The following is a 19,107-nucleotide window of genomic DNA, read 5'->3' as shown; positions in this document are numbered from 1 at the left end:
TTACAAAAAATGATTTTATAATGAGTTTTCATTTTATAATTTTTGTCGTATATAATTTTATCTAATTTTCACAAACATAATGACATCCGAAAGAATTGACAATTGGCTTGGAGGGTTTTTTTTAGAGATGATGAAATTAGAGAGGTTAGTGAAGATGGTGAAATTGAAGAGATCTTGAATGAACCTTTGCCTGAAGGTGAATATGTCAATGACTCAACTCTTTACAAAGGCAAATTGTTTAACGACAAGTGTTTTTGAGAGAGATGAAAGAAAAAGGGTTGAGAGGAATGAGAGAGGTGAGTAAGGGTTTGAGGTTTTTTTTTTTTTTTTTAGTTTTGAGAATGAAAATTATTAAAATGCCCTTAACCTTAAAACTTAGAATCCATGATATATAAGGGTATTTTTGTCTACTAAAACCCGATATACATTGCTAAAATGTACCAACTGAAAAACAGGCGTACACGCGTTAACAAACCAATATATATATATATATATATATTAGGTGGGATAGGGAAAGGGAAGATAAATAAATAGATATATATTAAAGGTAAGATAAGAAATTATGAACAATTACATCATTCAAGGGAATTAATTAAATGGTATATGGAATCCAAACCGGGTTACCAGTTTTCCAAAACTAAATTAAAATGAGTTTCATTGATTAAAATTAATATAAGGATTATCACTCACTTTTAATTTATGAGTATACAAAATCTCTAACTAAATTAAAATAGGTTCCATCGATTAAAATTAATATAAGGATTATCACTCACTTTTAATTTATGAGTATACAAAGTCTAACAATTACATAAGGTCTTTTCGAGAAAAGTATACAAAAGTTCCCCAAATTGCTTGCTAAACTCTTCTTGAGTTTAACATTGAATAAGCAATACCTTTCCATACTCAATATGTCTATACAACAATAAAGTTGTTTAATACAAATTGACACACTTTAGAGTAAATATGTGATAGAGTAAAGTCTAACAACCCTAGTTTTGATTAAGTGTTTTTTGCAATAAAGCATAAGACATGGAAATGCATAAGACATTGTGCTTTATAAACAACAAATCATATAAGATACTAGTGTTTCGTCTAACAAACTATACAACACCTTGTAATCTTTGCTTCATTTGATAAGTGAAGTCTTCATCACAAGATAGGTATAGAGTTTTAATCTTAATATTGTATCTAACAAATACTTGGATTGTTTTGATTGCATGCTTGAATACAACATGTTGCGAGCTTGAAAAATATGCAACCATTACATTTGACAAATGTTGGATTAGGCCATGAGTGCACGTTGTCTAACATATGATAAAACACTTGTATGAAGTTCCACTTCATCTGATAAGTTAATTGAAGACCAATTAGATGATAAGTACAAAGTAAAACTTTAAGTTGACAACTCATGAAAAATATTTTAAAGCTTAGGTTTAAGGATGTGGAGAATGTTTTCATGATTTGTCATCAAGAGATTCATGCCCAAGTTCAAAGCTACATTGAAATATCTCTTTGAGATTTGAGTTAAAGTTGAAATGTTCACCAACGTTATTTTACACAAGCTTGTTAAATTTGACCAAGCTATTAGCCTAGTACACAATGTGCTCTTTCAGAGAAATATAAAGCTATCGAACCTAAGAAGATAAGTACTATTAGGTATAAAAAAAAATTTAAGTAAAGATGAAAGGAGCAATTAATGCTCCATGGAGAACATTAAATGTTATTCAACATCAAAGGTAAAAAGAAAGAATTTACAATAATCTCTTCTGAAGCCAATATAAAGGCTATTTTAGAAGAAGAAGATAGGAACTAGAGCGATCATCTTTCAAGTGTCAAAACTATATTGAATTTTTTTCTAACCTAAAAGCTTTGTAAAATCAATGTTTGTGTTTATTTTATCAAACTAGTTGAAAGAGTTTAACTATTGTATACATTTAAAGACGTTAACCTCTCTAATGAACTAAAACTATGATTTTTTGATCACTCAAACCTTTTGTTTGTATAAGCTAGGAGTGATTTTCCAAAGTAATACTTAGTTGACCCATAAGTGGATTGGAAAAAGAAAAATTGAGCGGGGTCAACCAGGAATGGTTGAGAGTCAAAAGAATATTCGTGTTGAGGTAGGAGAGACTTGAAAAATAAAACTTATTTGATCCAAAAAGTGACTTTGGAAAGAATACTTATGTGTAGTTCACATTATGAATCTATCAACTGGAACTTGATTGATTGATAAAAATTGGATAGTCTTTGAGATTATATGAACCAATATAAGAATATAGATTATTTGTTCTTTCCCTTTGATCTTTTACATTTCATGTTGTGTGTGTGTGTCTGCGTGTGTGAGTGCGTATGTGTGTGCGTGAGTGCGTGCATTCGTGCCTCCATGCGAGGGAGAGAGTGTGTGAGCGTGCGCCCGAGCGTGTGCGTGCGTGTGTCTGTGTCTGTGTGTGTGTGCGTGTATGTGTGTTCGTGCGTGTGTGCGTGTGTGTGTGTGTGCGCGTATGTGTGTGCGTGTGTGTGAGCGTGTGTGTCTACTTGTGCTTATGCGTGAGTGTGAGTATGTGTGTGTGTGTGTGCGTATGTCTGTGTGCGTGTGTGTTTGTGCGTGTGTGTTTGTGCATGTCTGTGTGTGCGTATGTGTGTGTGTGTGTGCGAGCGTTTGTGCGTGCGACCATGCGTGCGTGTGTGTATGTGTGTGTGACGTTTGCGTGCGTGTGTATGTGCGCGTATGTATGTGTGTCTGTATGTATGCATGAGTGTGTGCATCGTGAGTGCGTGTGTGCATGCGTGTGTGTGTGCGTGTGTATGTATGTGTTTGTGTGTGTACGTGTCTGTGTGCGATAACGTGCGTGTATGTGTTTGTTTGTGTGTGTGTGCGTGAGTTTGTGTGTGTGTACGTGTGTGTGTGTTTGTGTGTGTGTGTATGTGTGTCTGCATGTGTGGGTGTGCGTGTGTGAGTGCGTATGTACGTGCATACGTGCGTGAGTAAGTGTGTGCGTTCGTGCATGCGTGTGTGGGTGTTTGTGTGTGTGCATGTGTGCATTTGTGCATTTGTGTGTGTTGTGTATGTGTGTGTGTGTGTGCGTGAGTGTGTGCGTATGTGTGCATGTGTGTGTGCGCGTGTGTGTGTACGTGTGCCCGCGTGCGTGAGTGTGTGTGTGCGTCTATGAGTGCATGTGTGCGTCCGTATGCGTGTGTGTGTGTGTGCATGTGTGTGTCTTCGTGCGTAAGTGACTACATGCGTTTGTGCGTGCGTGCGAGCGTACATGCGTGCGTACAAGCGTTCGCGCGCGCGCGTGTGTGTTTGCTTGTTTGTGTATTGGCGTGTATGCATGGATGTTTATGTGTGTGTAGTGTGTGTGCGTGAGCGTGTATGTTTGTGCGTGTGTGAATGTGTGAGTACGTGTGTGAATGTGTGAGTACGTGTGTGTGTGCATGTTAGTGTGTGTGTGTGTGCGTGTGTGTGCGTGTGCGTGGGTGTTTGTGTGTGCATGTGCGTGTGACTATGTGTCTGCTTGTGTGTGTGTGCGCGTGAGTGTGTGTGTGTGCGTGCATGAGTACGTATGTGTGCGTGTGTGTTTGTGTATATGTGTACGTGTGCGGGTGGGTGAGTGTGTGTGTGCGTGTGTGTGTGTGTGCGTGTGTGTGTTTGTGCGCGTGTGTGTGGGCGTGGGTGTGTGTCTGTGCGTGCGTGTGTGTGTGCGTGACGTGAGCTTGCGTGTGTGTGTGCGTGAGTGTGTGCGTGTGTGCGTGCATGAGTACGTGTGTGCATGTGTGCATGTGTGTGTGTGTGCGTGTGTTTGTGTGCGTGTATGTGTGTGTACGTGTGTGTGTGTATGTGTGTGTGTGTGTGTGTGCGTGCGTACGTGCGTGTGTGTGTGCGTGCGTTTGTGTGCGTGCGTTGATTTTTATAGTTGGTATCAAAGTTCAGCCTCTAAAAGGTTACTCAGAATGTCTAGCGAAAGGTACACTTTACTTATGTTTTGTCTAAAATGAATAGAAAAAGGTTTGCATGTTGAAGAATATCAAAAAGAGATACAAGAATACTTGAGAATGAATGAAGAGGGAAACAAAAATGTTTATCTAAGAAAATTTATTGCCCTCACATGTTAGTACAAGTCTTTCACCATGAAGAATGGTGAAAGTATTGATGACATATTTGAGAGCATGCATATTATTCTGAATATGCTTGAAGCTTTCAAGTAGAATCTCTCCAAAACACAAATCAACCTAAATTTTTTGGATTGTATGCCTAAGCTTTGAAAGTCGAAAACAACGACCATAACAAAGGCTCAACACTTGAAGAAACTAACTTAGCATAAGTTTTATGGATTTTTTAGAGTACATGAAGTACACCTTCAAAACATGAATTAGGTTCATGCTAACATATGATTAGAGAACTTATATATAAATAAAATAGTCTCTAATTGATTACTAAATTCATTTGTTTAATTTTTTAGTTTTATAAATTCTTTTCATCTCTTTTTCTCCAAAATTTTGAATTTCCTCTTCATTTTATTTTTCTTTTTTTTTGTTCTTCATTCTTACCCAGACAAACTAATTCTTGAAGTTTAATTAACAAAATCAAGAGCATACTATTTGAATGAGTTTTGCAGCAATCGTTTAACATTCGAGTTTTTTTTCTCTCTCTCTAATTTTGGATTTACACTTTGTAATTTGTATTAGGAATTTGATTTGATAAAGGGATATGAATTAGATTCTTTTTAATTTTGTTTTCAATAATCTATTTTTTAGTTCTTTAATATTGTGTTTTTAGTTTCACTACATTTTAATTTTGTTTCATTCTAAAACTCCCATATTTATAAGGAAAGATATTAGAGATTCAAGAGAGAGAGATTCAAGAGAGAGAGATTCAAGAGAGAGAGAGAGAGATTCAAGAGAGAGAGATTCAAGAGAGAGAGAGAGAGAGATTCAAGAGAGAGAGAGATTCAAGAGAGAGAGATTCAAGAGAGAGAGAGATTCAAGAGATTCAAGAGATTCGAGAGAGATTCGAGAGAGAGATTCGAGAGAGATTAGAGAGAGAGAGAGGGAGAGAGAGAGAGAGAGAGAGAGAGAGAGAGAGAGAGTTGTATTCTATATTAAAAAACTTTATAAAAAAACCTAAATGATTTTATTTGGCTGCAACAATTACTATATCACTCTCATTTCAAAACTTCGTTGCATAAAATCGAAACGGTAGGTACTCTAACATGAGACTAAGAACACTTCTTGTAGTTTTTCTACTTTAATCTTTGATTTAAATCTTGGTTTAAGAAGTTCACATTGTGATAATCTTTATATCTCTTCTTATATGTTGTGTTGTATCTTACTTGGTGATCTGATTTATTTTTTATAATTTCTACAGTGTATTTATCTTAACTTTGTCAAGAGTGTTTCTTGTAATAAGGTTTTACAAGTGGAGTAAAAGATCTTGTAGGGTTCAAGATCATTTTGTTTGCATTGAATTTTACTGTTTTCCTGAGGGGTTCTTGGAAGTCTTGAAAGTGCATTTGATTGGTATAATTATAATGATTAGGCAACTAATTCTAACTCTAGTGATAAAGTAAATTAGTATAAATATTATGTCTCTCTGTTTATCTCTCGTCTTTTCTTGTTATACTACATATTTTACCTTTTATATATCTTGTATCTTGAAATATATTTAAACAAACTCGTGATCCTAATTAATCAACTCAATAATAATTTATCATCCTATTTTTTAAAATTGGTGATAATTCAATTCATTTTTGTTTTGGGTATAGGGTCAACCAACTTTTAACACCTTCACAATTTTTTTTTAAAGTCGTTCGGGAAATCACGTTCTTATCTTCGTCTTCACTCCAACAGTCCGGAGGGGCACCTGTCAAAGATTCTCCGATGCTTAAGTTAGCAAACGAGTCGTATGGTAATCAAAGCAATAGTATTAAATGCACAATAAATGCGATCACCTACCTCTTACCTTTGACCTTTATTTATAGTTTTCAAGATGAGCTTGAGGTTAGTGACACCTTAATCTTGGTACAATCTTAGCCCATTACCCTTAATCACTATTTACCTTAATCCTTGTAGAGAAAACTTATTTGTCGAGTAAGACCGTCCGATATTGCTGGAGCCGTCCGGTCTTGTTTGTCGAAGTCCAAGTGTCTATCTACTGTTTAGCTGTTCCTTACCCTCTAGGGTCATCCGGCCTATGTAGTACACATTATCCTCCAGAGCCGTCTGACCCCTACCGTACAATTTTCATGTACCTAATCCTATAATTATAACAAGTTTTGTTTTTATTCGTTGTTTCTTCTTTATAAACAAAGGGTTCCTTTAATGTATTATTCACCCTTAGAATTGAATAAATTATAAATTTGTGTGAATTATATGAAAGTTTTTTTCTCTTTGTTCTTATCTTGAAGAATTTCTTCATTGAATCTTCATTGCCATCATCTTGAAGAATTTCTTCATTGAATCTTCATTGCCCTTGTTCGTGGGGTACCTACCTAGAATGTTTTTCATTGTTTTTTCCTTAATTCACTTTTATTTTTTCTAGAGTTGTCAAAATGGGTTACAACCCGCGGGTCAACCCGGCCCACCACGAGTTCGGGCCGGGTTGGGTTTGAAAAAATTGTATTTTTTTATGCGGGTCAGATTTCAACCCGACTCATTTAAACCCGACTCATGTAGGTTGAACTCGTGGTGGGCTGGGTTGGCCCACCAACCCACCTACCTAATTTTATTTTACTAAAATTTAATTTTAATTTTATAAAAATATTTATTATTTTTTTTTGCTTGAAAAAATTATTTAAGTTCCTTATTTTCAAAATTAATTAAACACCCATGTTGGGAGTGAAATTTGTTTAGATTTGAATTATAGAAAGTTTGTAATTTTTTTTATTTTAAGAAAATTGTAATTAAGTGAGCCAGTGAGCCAACATGTTTACCCACCAACCCATGGTGGGTCGGGCCGTGTTCAAATTTTTCTGACTCGCTAATAAATGAGCCAGATTGGGTTGACTCACTAATTGACCAACCCGTGGTGGGCCAGACCGGGTCGGACCGGGTAGCCCATTTTGACAGCTATAATTTATTCCAATTGCATTAGTATTTGTTCTATTATGTTGTAAAATATATATTTTAATAGTTTCTTCATTTATAAGACTCAAAATATGTTGCAGAATGAACAAGGTTTCTTCGTCTCACAAGGTATCGAGAACTTATAAAGATTACAAATATATTGTTGTTGTATGAGTGACCTTTCATTCAACTTATATTTTTAACTTATTAAACTCTCTTTTCTAGTCACATTTACATGATGTCTACTTATAGGCAAAACTAACACAGTTAACTCTAACAATAACACATACAGTTCTTTTCACTCTCTTCGTCCGAACATAAAAAACACTTAGTCTTAGTAGATGCTTTAGTGAACTTAAAGCTTCATGAAAAACTAAAAATTAAAGGACCAACAACTATAGAGTCATGAGAAAAAGGATACCAGAGAACACTAGTGCAGAAAAAGCTTTAGACGTCTATTATTTTGGGCTTTTTACATCTGATCCCGACCCGACGTCTTCACGGGTGACGTTGATGGAACATCGGTTTGCACTGTCAGACATCTATATAGACGTCTGACACTACACATCATATGTCTATATAGACGTCTGACACTACAGATCATACGTCTATATAGATGTCTGCCACTACAAATCAAAGGTCTAAAGCGTCGCCGTATTTGATTGGATCTTTCTCTGCTTGAGGCCTCTCGGGTTGCTCCTGGCTCATGGTGATTCGAGTTTACAACTTTATATTTTAGTTGAAGAGAATGGATTGTACGATTTTTTGTATTGGATGGTTTTAAAAACGTAGTGGAGGGAATATGAGGAGTGCAAAACGCAAGAAATCGCCGCCCAAGAACACCGCCCAAGGACACGAGCAAAACTGCACCAAAACCCAACGAAAACGCTTTTTAATCGGTTCAAATGAAAGATCACTACAAGAAAAATCGCGATTATATACGGCCAAAATCCGTATATAACGTCCAAAATTCGTATAAAAAATCGTATTATATACGGATTATATACGGCCAAAAATCCGTATATAAAAAGGCTGTAGATAACATTACATACGGATAATCCGTATATAAGTTACATACGGATAATCCGTATATAAGTTACATACGGATAATCCGTATATAATTTACATACGGATAATCCGTATATAATTTACATACGGATAATCCGTATATAAGTTACATACGGATAATCGTATATAAGTTACATACGGATAATCAGTATATAAGTTACATACGGATAATCCGTATGTAACCTATATACGGATGATCCGTACATAACCTATATACGGTTAAACATATTAATTCACTTGAATAGCATACTACTCATTCAAACAGACAATTTACAAGACCTGCCCATACCACACAGACAATTCACAAGAGCTGCACATTATATCCATTCACAAATTTGACAAATAAAATAAGTCTTAAAACCTACAAACAAGCATTTGACATTAATCATAATAAGAAAGTTTACATAATTGTTAATTATAATAAGTTCAAATAAGATGAAATAAGTTATTGAGGAAATAAGTTTGAGTCATAGATGCCCTACTTCTAAAAACATAACTAGTAATCTCCATAAACATTATCATCTTGTGGTTGATCTGTTGGTTGCTGTGGTTGCTGTGGTTGTTGTGGTTGTTGTGGTTGTTGTGGTTGAACATTAGTTTGTGGCTGATTTTGGGATTGAAAAAATTGTTGTGCAATTGCGACTGCAGGAGGCGGAAGGTACTGCATTATGACGCCAATAATGGTAGGACTATAACATTAAGCATACCTTTCAGGAATTGTGGACAATCTTCTTTGCTTGTTGCCTTTTCCCTAATCACACCTTCGTACACTACCACCTTCAAATCACAATTGAAAAAGAATGTAAGACAAAAGCAAACAGAGGAGCCTTTGCAAGATGGATTGTGCCTAAGGAAAAGATTGAGAGAAACTAATATAAGGGCCATAGTGTGACCTGCACAACTATAATAGAACACTATGACTAATGATGACATGACCTAACCAGGATACAACTTCAAACAGAGGATGACAAACTGAAACCATGTTACCAATTTTTTGACAAAATAGGATGAACTAATAACAAATAAAGTGTTGTAAAGGTTGATTATGAGAAATATGATTGAGTTAGATGAGATTTCCTACATCACATGATTGAAAAAGTAAGCTTCTACTATAAATTTATAAACTGGACAAGGAATGTTTGGGGTATTGTTTACTAAAGAGTCAAAGTAATAAGTAAGGATTCCAAACCAACCAGTGGGTGCTGCTTGCAACACTCATTCTAATGTGCAAGAATTTTTGAAACATGTCATATATTGAGCACAAAACAAAATTCAACCAAGGTCATTCTAATGCTAATATTTTTGTGTGGTTATTGTGTCAGTGTTGTCTCTGTTTGTGTTCCAACCTCGTCACGTTCAACAACTTGAACTTCATCTCTGGCTTAATATTATTTTGCTTAAATTTTGTATTAGTTTCTCCATCATCCTCTATATATTCTTAATCACTGAAATCTTTTACCTTTGTCATTGTTGGACTGTTTTATTATTAGTAAATTTGCTGATTATTGGGAAGTTATTTGAGACATTGGATTCGGCATATTGATAGTACATTATTTTTCTTCTTATATGTGGTTATTTGACATCAAATTGTTATGACAGGTTTCTTACTGCTAACATGTAACCCTATTTGATGTAATGAAACCATACAACACTTCCCTATATACCCAACACAAATTCAACAGGATTTGGAAACCTAATTAATCAAACATACAATGAAACCAATCCAGAAATGAAGATTTAAATGTTGGACAAAATCAAACACCACATAATTTGCATACTGCACCAGAAAAGTGATGTGAAAATGGTGCTTTGAGATGCAAAAATGAGTTGCAATGGTTTTATGGCAGAACTAATGGTTCAAACAACTTTATATGCTTAAATTGAAGGTGTTCAAACTATCAAACAGCAAGGAAAAAGACCACACCCGAAACTCACTGGTCCACTTACAAAAAAAATAAGCAAATCAATGGTTGGAAACTGATTGTGCATATAGGCTTCTCAAGGACCATTTGAACATTGCACACAACTTTCAAATGACAACATACACTTGCTCAATTGGTTAGAATACATAGACACAGCCAGTGGCTTCATATGACAGCAGCGGTTGCTTAAAATGCCGAAAAGTGCATTGAAAACTTTTGCAGATTTAATAAAATAGTAGATTCAAAGCTGGTTGGTTCAAATAAAGACTCAAAGAATGCCTAAACACTAGATCTAACTGTAGGATATCAGCTACAAGATTTAAAGTGACCTAAAACCACACAAAGACAGCAAGCACGGTGCAAACACTTGACTTAAAACTGTGACAGTTTTGAAATCCAGAATTTAATCAACTCAACCATTCATTTTTCAATTCTGTGATTGATTGGAGTTGCTATCACTTGAGACATGCTTAAAATCATAAAAGAAACTTGTCTCAAGCTTTATACACAACAAAACTGAGTAGAAACAATATTCACCAAAGCAGACCAGAAATTGAATTGGAGAATTGTGAAACAAAGACAGCACAACCTACTGAAAGTAGGCAACTCAGGTATGCATTTTGCATTTTAGTGATTAACAAGAGTTGCTACTACTTGAAACATGTTTAACAATAGTAAACACACTTGTACCAAGATTCAAAACCACAAAATCTGACCAACAACAGTGAGCCAACTTGAAACCAGTGAAGAATATTGATGCAGATTTTTGAAATCAGAGTGTGAGGAATTAAACCATTCATTTTGCTTTTCTGAGATTAATATGAGTTTGCAATCAGTTTAAACACATTTAGACTCATAAAGCAGATTTGGTCAAAGCTTGAAACACCAGAAAACTGGACCAAAGCAGATTATACAACTCAATCCAGAAAGTACAGTTTATGGACAGTTTGCTACTGGAACCAAAATGTGCAATGCTAATTGGCTCAACTGATCAAAGCTGGACATGATGTCGTTGCTTTATATGATCAATCAGAGAGCTAGCAACTGCTTAAGGCACAACAAAACCGAAAAAGAAAAAAAAATACAGCTAAACAGAGGTGGCAGCTTCTCAGACCAGAGGTGGCATTTACTCTTCAAGAATGAGCAGCTTCTCAGACCAGAGGTGGCAGCGGAATTGGAAAACGCAGATGTAGTTGGAGGCTAACGGAAGGTGTTTGATGAATTGTTTGGTGTGGTTTTGGAGTGTGTAGGCAGAGGTTCTAGCTCAGACGGCCTTCCAAGAGGGAAGGAAGCTAGAGATAAGTGTGCTAAGAAGGCACAAGTCAATGAACTTGAAGAAGAAGTGGCTGGAACCACTAAAAGAATCTGATATGTGGGAGACCACATCTATCTCCAGAAAATTAAGAGACAATACAAGGAGGTACACATCCCATCAAGTAAAAATTAAAAATCTAACACCATAGGATGTGTTCAATTCTTCCAATACAGATATGCTGCACCAGACCAATACATCATGACCACACAAACTCTTTCACTACCCTCAATTCCAGTTGCAACTGCACTTTCCCAGTCTTATGGCAAGTTAAATATTTCTTGTCAACTATTACCACATATAGCTCCCTTTATCATGTAATGATGTTGGATTTTTGGTTCCTAATATGGTTTCATGTTTTAAACACTTGAATTCACCAGACAAATTCGACATCTATAGTGCTGGTTTAATCTTTCTATAATTGGTAATTATCTAATGGTGACAAATTCTTCTCCTATGATTGGAACTAATCAGTCAATATATGTATTCAATTTTATATGCATCCACATATAGCTCCCTTTATCTGATTAAGCTCATATTTTGAAATGCTTTAAGGTTTATACCACCCTCTTATAGGCTTTCCCTGGTCTAAGGACTTATAATAGCCTTATTCAATACACAATAAAATACAACACAAGATCATTCTTTGATTTCTTATACAGTGTATGTATAGGATATTTGATAGGTCCTCTTTAAATGTGTAACTTCTAAAGGGTTGTAAATATAATTGGGAAAAGAATCAAGGTTATAATGTAAGGTCTGGGGCAATCAAGAAACAAGAGCTGCCATATTTTATAAACACCAGAACAACACATAAATTTATTACTGAAAAATAAACATAATATTACAAGATCTTACAAGATAATATATCTTAAATTATAAAAACATGCAATACAGTCCTTTTCTGTATTCAGAAAGATGATTATGAGAGATAAGTTAATAAAACACAACCATCATTGACATACAAGATTGAGTAATACCTCTAGGAGTATCGAATACAGCTAACAATCTCCTGCCAAGATCTTCAGCTAAGTTTAGTATTTAAAACTTGGTTTGAAGAGGCTGGATAAACATGAATTTCAGAAAATATGTCAATAAATCTCTTCCACAGGTGCACACATCCTAATAGTAAGAAAGAAGTTTATGTTTGTATCCAAACTAGTAGAAAACAAATACTTCTAGATGTAATCATAAATAAAAAGATCAATCATTTCAAACAAATACTTAAGATGATTAATTTCTGCCATATCATTGCTAATTAAAACAATATCATCCACCTAAACAAATAATGCAGTAAAAGAAGTAGAAGCAGATTTGACAAACAAAGCTTGATCTGTAGAAGATTATTCGTAATTAAGAGAAAGAAGAGTAGCAGATAAGGTACTATGTCATTGTCAACAAAGGGGAAGTAAACTAGGAGGAGGGACAAGATGAATTGGCAAAAGCTAAGCTTTTAGATGATGACATTTTCCTGGGTAAAGTTATAGATAAACCTAGTAAATTCATGAATGGACAGATAAAGAGGACAAGGATGTTTTTTGATGAGGCAGAGAAAGGAGTTGCAGACCTAAACCCTGCTAGCAGGTGGCCAGTGTGGGCATCCACAAAGTCAGTTCAACTAACATGCACACTAACTACAACAAAATCTATCTAAGGGTAATCTAAAAATCCACTAAGTTGTCTAAAACAGTTTTTAATGTTCATCTAACACAACTAAGAAGTATTTCTTTTGGTGAAATTCAAATCAAATTTAGAATGAAAAGCCAAACAATTTAAACTACTACTAAACTAAGTGAGTGAAATCTATCAATTTAAGACACTACACTAATAATGGTCTAAAACAACTAATTAGCACAGGAAGTGTTGATTCAAGAAATACTAAAATAGTATATATGACCTTTTATCAGATTTCAATAACAGCCAATAAAAACAAATCCCAATCTAAGAAATTCAGACTTACCAAGTGCAGAAGGCAATTGCAGCACGAGCTTATCTCTTCCACTTCCAAGAAACCAACCTAGGCTTTCCAAAATTGCAATTTCAAACCTCCAAACAACAACGACAAAAAATAGGTCAATGTAACAACACCCAGAGAAAAGAAAACTGAAATAAACCTCAAATCTAAGCGATTCAAACTTACAACGAGCAAGAAGCAACCACAACTCGAGCTTCCAGTTCGAAGAAACCAACCTAGGGTTTCCAAAGTCGCCATATCAAACCTCCAAACAGTAATGACCAAAAATAGGTCAATGTAACAACAAAAAGAGAAAATGAAAATAGAAATTAACCTCAAACCTTGGCTTACTCACCGCGTTCGACAGATGAAATCTGAATCCACACAACTCGCGATGGCAAAACACACGACCAAACACTGATGCGGAAAAAAGAAGTCGAAGACAGAGAGGGAGAACAGAAGAGGTGCGGGACTGACAGTGAAGAAGTTCAGTGCAGAAGAGGTGCGAGAATGAAGGTTCACGAAGAGGAAAAGGGAGAGGTTCGGGAATGAAAGTTCAGTGCAGAAATTTTTAATTCTTTTTCAAAGAATGAATTTTTTTCGAGAGTGAGAGGGGAAAAGCATCTCGCGCAAAAGAGCCAAAATTACATACAACACTTATATACGGATTTTCCGTATATAATGATTTCTTCAATTATATACGGATTTATCCGTATATAACGGGTTTCCCAATATCCGTATAAAATATATGTATATAATACGTTTATTACATACCGATTTAATCCGTATATAATTATCCGTATATAACTGGCTATTTTCTTGTAGTGGATAATTCATCAAAGAGTAATGTAATCGGAGTAAAACTAATTTGAAACGATGCAAATATGAGAAAACGAACCTGAAAAACGTAGCCCGTGGAGAGAAAACGCGAGGAACATTAAGTGCACATAATTGCTGCCTCGCGTTCGCGGTGTTTTAATGCAGCCATATAGATGTCTGTTCCCGCCACATCAAACGTCTATATGGCTTTAGAAGTCGGATTGGTGGGATCTGACGTCTAAATGGAGTCAAAAATAACTTTTTAGATTTCAAAAATGAGTATATAGAAGTTTGTTCCCCCCACATCAGATGCCTATAGGGCTTTAGAAGTCGGATTGGCGGGATCTAACGTCTAAGTGGAGTCAAAAGATGACCTTTTAGATTTCAAAAATGAGTATATAAAAGTTTTTTCGCCCAACATCAGACGTCTATAGGGCTTTAGAAGTCGGATTGGCGGGATCTGACGTCTAAATGGAGTCAAAAAGTGACTTTTTAAATTTCAAAAATGAGTATATAGAAGTCTGTTACCCCCACATCAGACGTCTATATGGCTTTAGAAGTCGGGTTGGCGAGATCTAACGTCTAAATTGAGTCAAAAAGTGACTTTTTAGATTTAAAAAATGAGTATATAGAAGTTTGTTCCCCCCACATCAGACTTCTATAGGGCTTTAGAAGTCAGATTGGTAGGATCTGACGTCTAAATGGAGTTAAAAAGTGACTTTTTAGATTTAAAAAATGAGTATATAGAAGTTTGTTCCCCCCACATCAGATGTCTATAGGGCTTTAGAAGTCGGATTGATGGGATCTGACGTCTAAATGAAGTCAAAAAGTGACTTTTTAGATTTCAAAAATGAGTGTATAGACGTTTGTTCCTCCCACACCAGACTTCTATATGGCTTTAGAAGTTTTTCCCTCCAGAATAGATGTTTATATGGTTGTTTTATTTACGGAAAATGCTTCCGGTCATTTTTTACGTTGGATATTCGAGGGTTGAACGTCTAAAGGGTGACGTTAAAAGCCTTTTCTGCACTAGTGGAAGACTAGATTTTCCTGATTTCAGTGGGCTCAAGCTACTCTTAATACTAGTAATATGTAATGTAATATAAATTCTATAATTTAGGAATAATTGGGAAAAATAGTCTACTATGTTATAGGATTTGTATTAGGGTAAAGTAGACTATAGGGTATTTAAGCCAACTAGACTAGGTTATTTGGATCTTGTAGTCTTGAGTTGTCTTGGATGGACTTGTACTTGGGTGTTAGGGTTTTAATTGAACTCACTTAAACTCAAATTAAAATCCCACGCCAGATTAAGGTTTGCATCACCTTTAGAACATGCTAAATGTGAGAACATATGCAAAGTGTAACCTATGTGCACTACATATATAACCTCCATCAATCATATTTACACATAGTCTTTATGCTAGACGACATGCAAAAAAGTTAAAAAGTTAGATTGTGTACCTTTGAAAACGCATTTATAATTTAACCCTTAAAATATTGTAATAAATAAAGGTTAGAGGAAAAACTTCATTTAATATTTTATTAATTTGTAACTCTATAATTTAAATTATATTGTTTGATGATCTTTTCCGGTATATCAATTCGAAAAAGTGAAAAAAGAAATGTAAATCTAAGCCAAACCTGTCGAGCATACTATAAAAATTGCAAAGATCTTACCTATGACCATAGAATGCAAAATATTTATTAACCAAATTCATAAAGTTGTTCGAAAGAAACAAAAGGTGAGGCATTAATGGAATGCCTCATGAGCTATTTATGAAAAATTCTTAGCTATTTTTGGTGTAAAGCAACCGCTGTTTGTTACTTTGAATAATACTCCAACGATAATTTGCTATTTATATTTTGTTTGAATATTCCTCACAAAAGAAATTTTGGTAGTTTTATGATGTGGGTGAAAGGGTTTTGAAGTTTATGAATTGAAGGAATGAATGGGAAAAGGAAAAATAGAAAGTGGTAGAAGATTGCTATCTCAAACAATGACAAGTTTGTTTTTTTAATTAAATTTGAGAATCTAGTTCTTGAGTATTATCTTTGCCATTATAATGTTGGATTCTCTTTACGAATGAAAATCCAATACCATTAAGCCAAACCAAAGTCACAATCTAGAAAATATGTCAATCAGTCACATGGCACAGATTGTGACATCTTGGATAGTAAACCCACTAACCTCTTTTCTACATATTTTTGACACATTGATCAACACAAGCCAACCATTTTATGGTGTATTATCAAAAATTATATTACGCTCATGGATTTACAACATCATGCTTCTTTCCTATATTTTATAAGTTTTAGGGTTATTGAATAATTTATACTGTTTATTGTTATATATGTAGTAACAGTTTCATATATTTTTTATTTAAGATAGTTTTTATATATTTTTTTAAACAGACTTAATATAATTTCTTTCATTAGATTAATGTCAATTAAAAATGGCGAGTTATCATTTATTGATATAATTACTCACTTTTTTTACACATTTCTTATCCAATTTCAGACTGAAATAAGAAAAATGATGTTAGCGCTAATGCTAAGAGAAGGAATAAAAATAAATCTTTTTAAAAATTGAAATAATTACATTAAGTAAAAATAATAATTTTTTATCATAATGATAAAAATTGTTAAGCTTATAGTTCTCAGTCTTCAACCATTTATACTGAATTTATACTAAATAATTGTGACTGCTGACGAGAACGTACAAAGAATGTACGAGAGAGAAGCCCTTTAGATTGTCCAATTGTGATGAAAACCAATGTATCTTATTCATATTATTCAATTATTACAAGCAAGAGATAAAAATTAAGATAGAGATGGGACGAAATGAGAATAATGATGAGGACTTTCTTTTCAAAAAAGAGCAATTGATGATATTAGGAGATTCTTAAGTATAATCTAGGTCAGATATGATTTAATATTTATAATGCATGTTGTTTCAATATGATTATTTGGGATCGAGATACAAACCTTGTTGATGATGTTGTATTTAACCTAAAAATGTAAAAGAAACTGATTACCTTAAAATCCGGTTAGTTGCCCCGTAATCTGCGTTATTAAAGTCATATATGTTTTTGACTATTTCCTCTTCTGCTGGATTATTGGTCGAATTACTTAAATGTTGGGCTAATTGGCCTGACATCGTTTAACTTAATTGAGCATCCGCCGAACCTGGTTTTTGGTCCGATTGATTGAGTGTGTTTTGACTTTTGACGTGCGCTGACCTAATTGACATGGTTTGAAGAGTGCTTTTAACTTTGGTAGAGTTAACGAGCGTTTGGTAGAGTTGATGAACGTTTCTACAGTAGATAGAACGACCGGTCTTGGATGCTAACCGCTCGACGTAGATATCATAGTATACACATGCAATATTACGTACTATAATTCTATTAGGGTGATTCAATAGCTCAACTATTGGTGTGTGTGTGTGTATATATATATATATATATATATATATATATATATATATATATATATATATATATATATATATATATATATATATATATATATATGTGTGTGTGTGTGTGTGTGTGTGTGCGCGTGTGTGTGTCAAAAACTTAAGCTCTATAGCTCGTAATTTAGAATAATGGACTGAAACAAAATTTGTCCTTTTCATTAATTCTTAAACTCAGAAAACTACCAAAAAATATCCAATAAATAGACTACACAATTTGAATATTTTTAACTGAGATTTATTAATTTTTTATTATTATTATTATGAGTATTCAGATTATTTTAAATCGTATAACTATTACTTTTATCTCTAATTTATTAAATAATTTATTTTTCTTTTTTCTAATTTAATATAATTTATTTGTTTGAAATCTCACATCAACTAGATATAATACAAGTTTATAATATATAAATGAGTGCAAATTTCACTTTATAAGTTGATTTTGGAATTTAGTTATACTTAAAAATATATTTCTTAACATGGTATTAGAGGAAGAGACATGTGTTAAAGTATATTGTAATGACATTTATTATTTGTTGGACTTACACGCTCAAAATGTATATACATCGGTGTGAGAGTGTGTATTGAAAATCTCACATCAACTAGAAATAAAACGAGTTTATAATATATAAATGGATATAAATCTTATTTTATAACCCGATTTCATGATATTGAATTAGACTTAAAATCCCCTTATTAACATTATGTCAAATTGATTAATGAGTTTAGAGATAAGAAAATGGAAGCAACAACCATATAATTTTCTTAATGACTAAATTAATTAACAAAATAATTAACAAAAAGTAAAAAATATTATAGCTGTCAAAACGGGTCACCCGGTCCAACCCGGCCAACCACGGATTGGTCACTTAGTGTGCCAACCCAACCCGGCTCATTTATTAGCGAGTCAAAAAAATTCGAACTCGGTCCGACCCACCACGGTTTGGTGGGTAAACGAGTTGGCTCACTAGCTCACTTAATTACAATTTTTGTTAAATAAAAAAGAATTAAAAACTTTCTATAATTTAAATCTAAACAAATTTCACTCCTTGTTCGTGTTTAATTAATTTTGAAAATAAGGAACTTAAATAAATTTTTCAAGCAAAAACAAAATAATAAATATTTTTTTATAAAATGAAAATTAAATTTTAATAAAATAAAATTAGGTAGGTGGATTGGTGGGTCAACCCGGCTCACCACTAGTTCAAACTGCATGAGCCGGGTTGAAATCTGACCCGCATAAAAATAATACAATTTTTTCAAATCCAATCTGGCTCAAACCCGTGATGGGTCGGATTGGTCCGCGGATTGTGACCCATTTTGACATAGCTCTAAAAAATATTTTGAATACTTAATAAAATAATTTTTTTGAATAAAAAATATTTAAAGTAATAAAATACCGAAAACTTAACCACATATTTTGTTAATTATGAGAATTATTAAGTAATTGACATCTTTTGGACTTCATTTATTGAAAGTGAGTTTGAATATTTTT

The sequence above is a fragment of the Vigna umbellata genome, chromosome 5 (assembly GCF_029865625.1).
Source record: "Vigna umbellata cultivar VRB3 chromosome 5, Vumbellata_1.0, whole genome shotgun sequence".
Classification (NCBI taxonomy): Eukaryota; Viridiplantae; Streptophyta; class Magnoliopsida; order Fabales; family Fabaceae; genus Vigna; species Vigna umbellata.
This window is presented reverse-complemented; position numbering follows the sequence as displayed.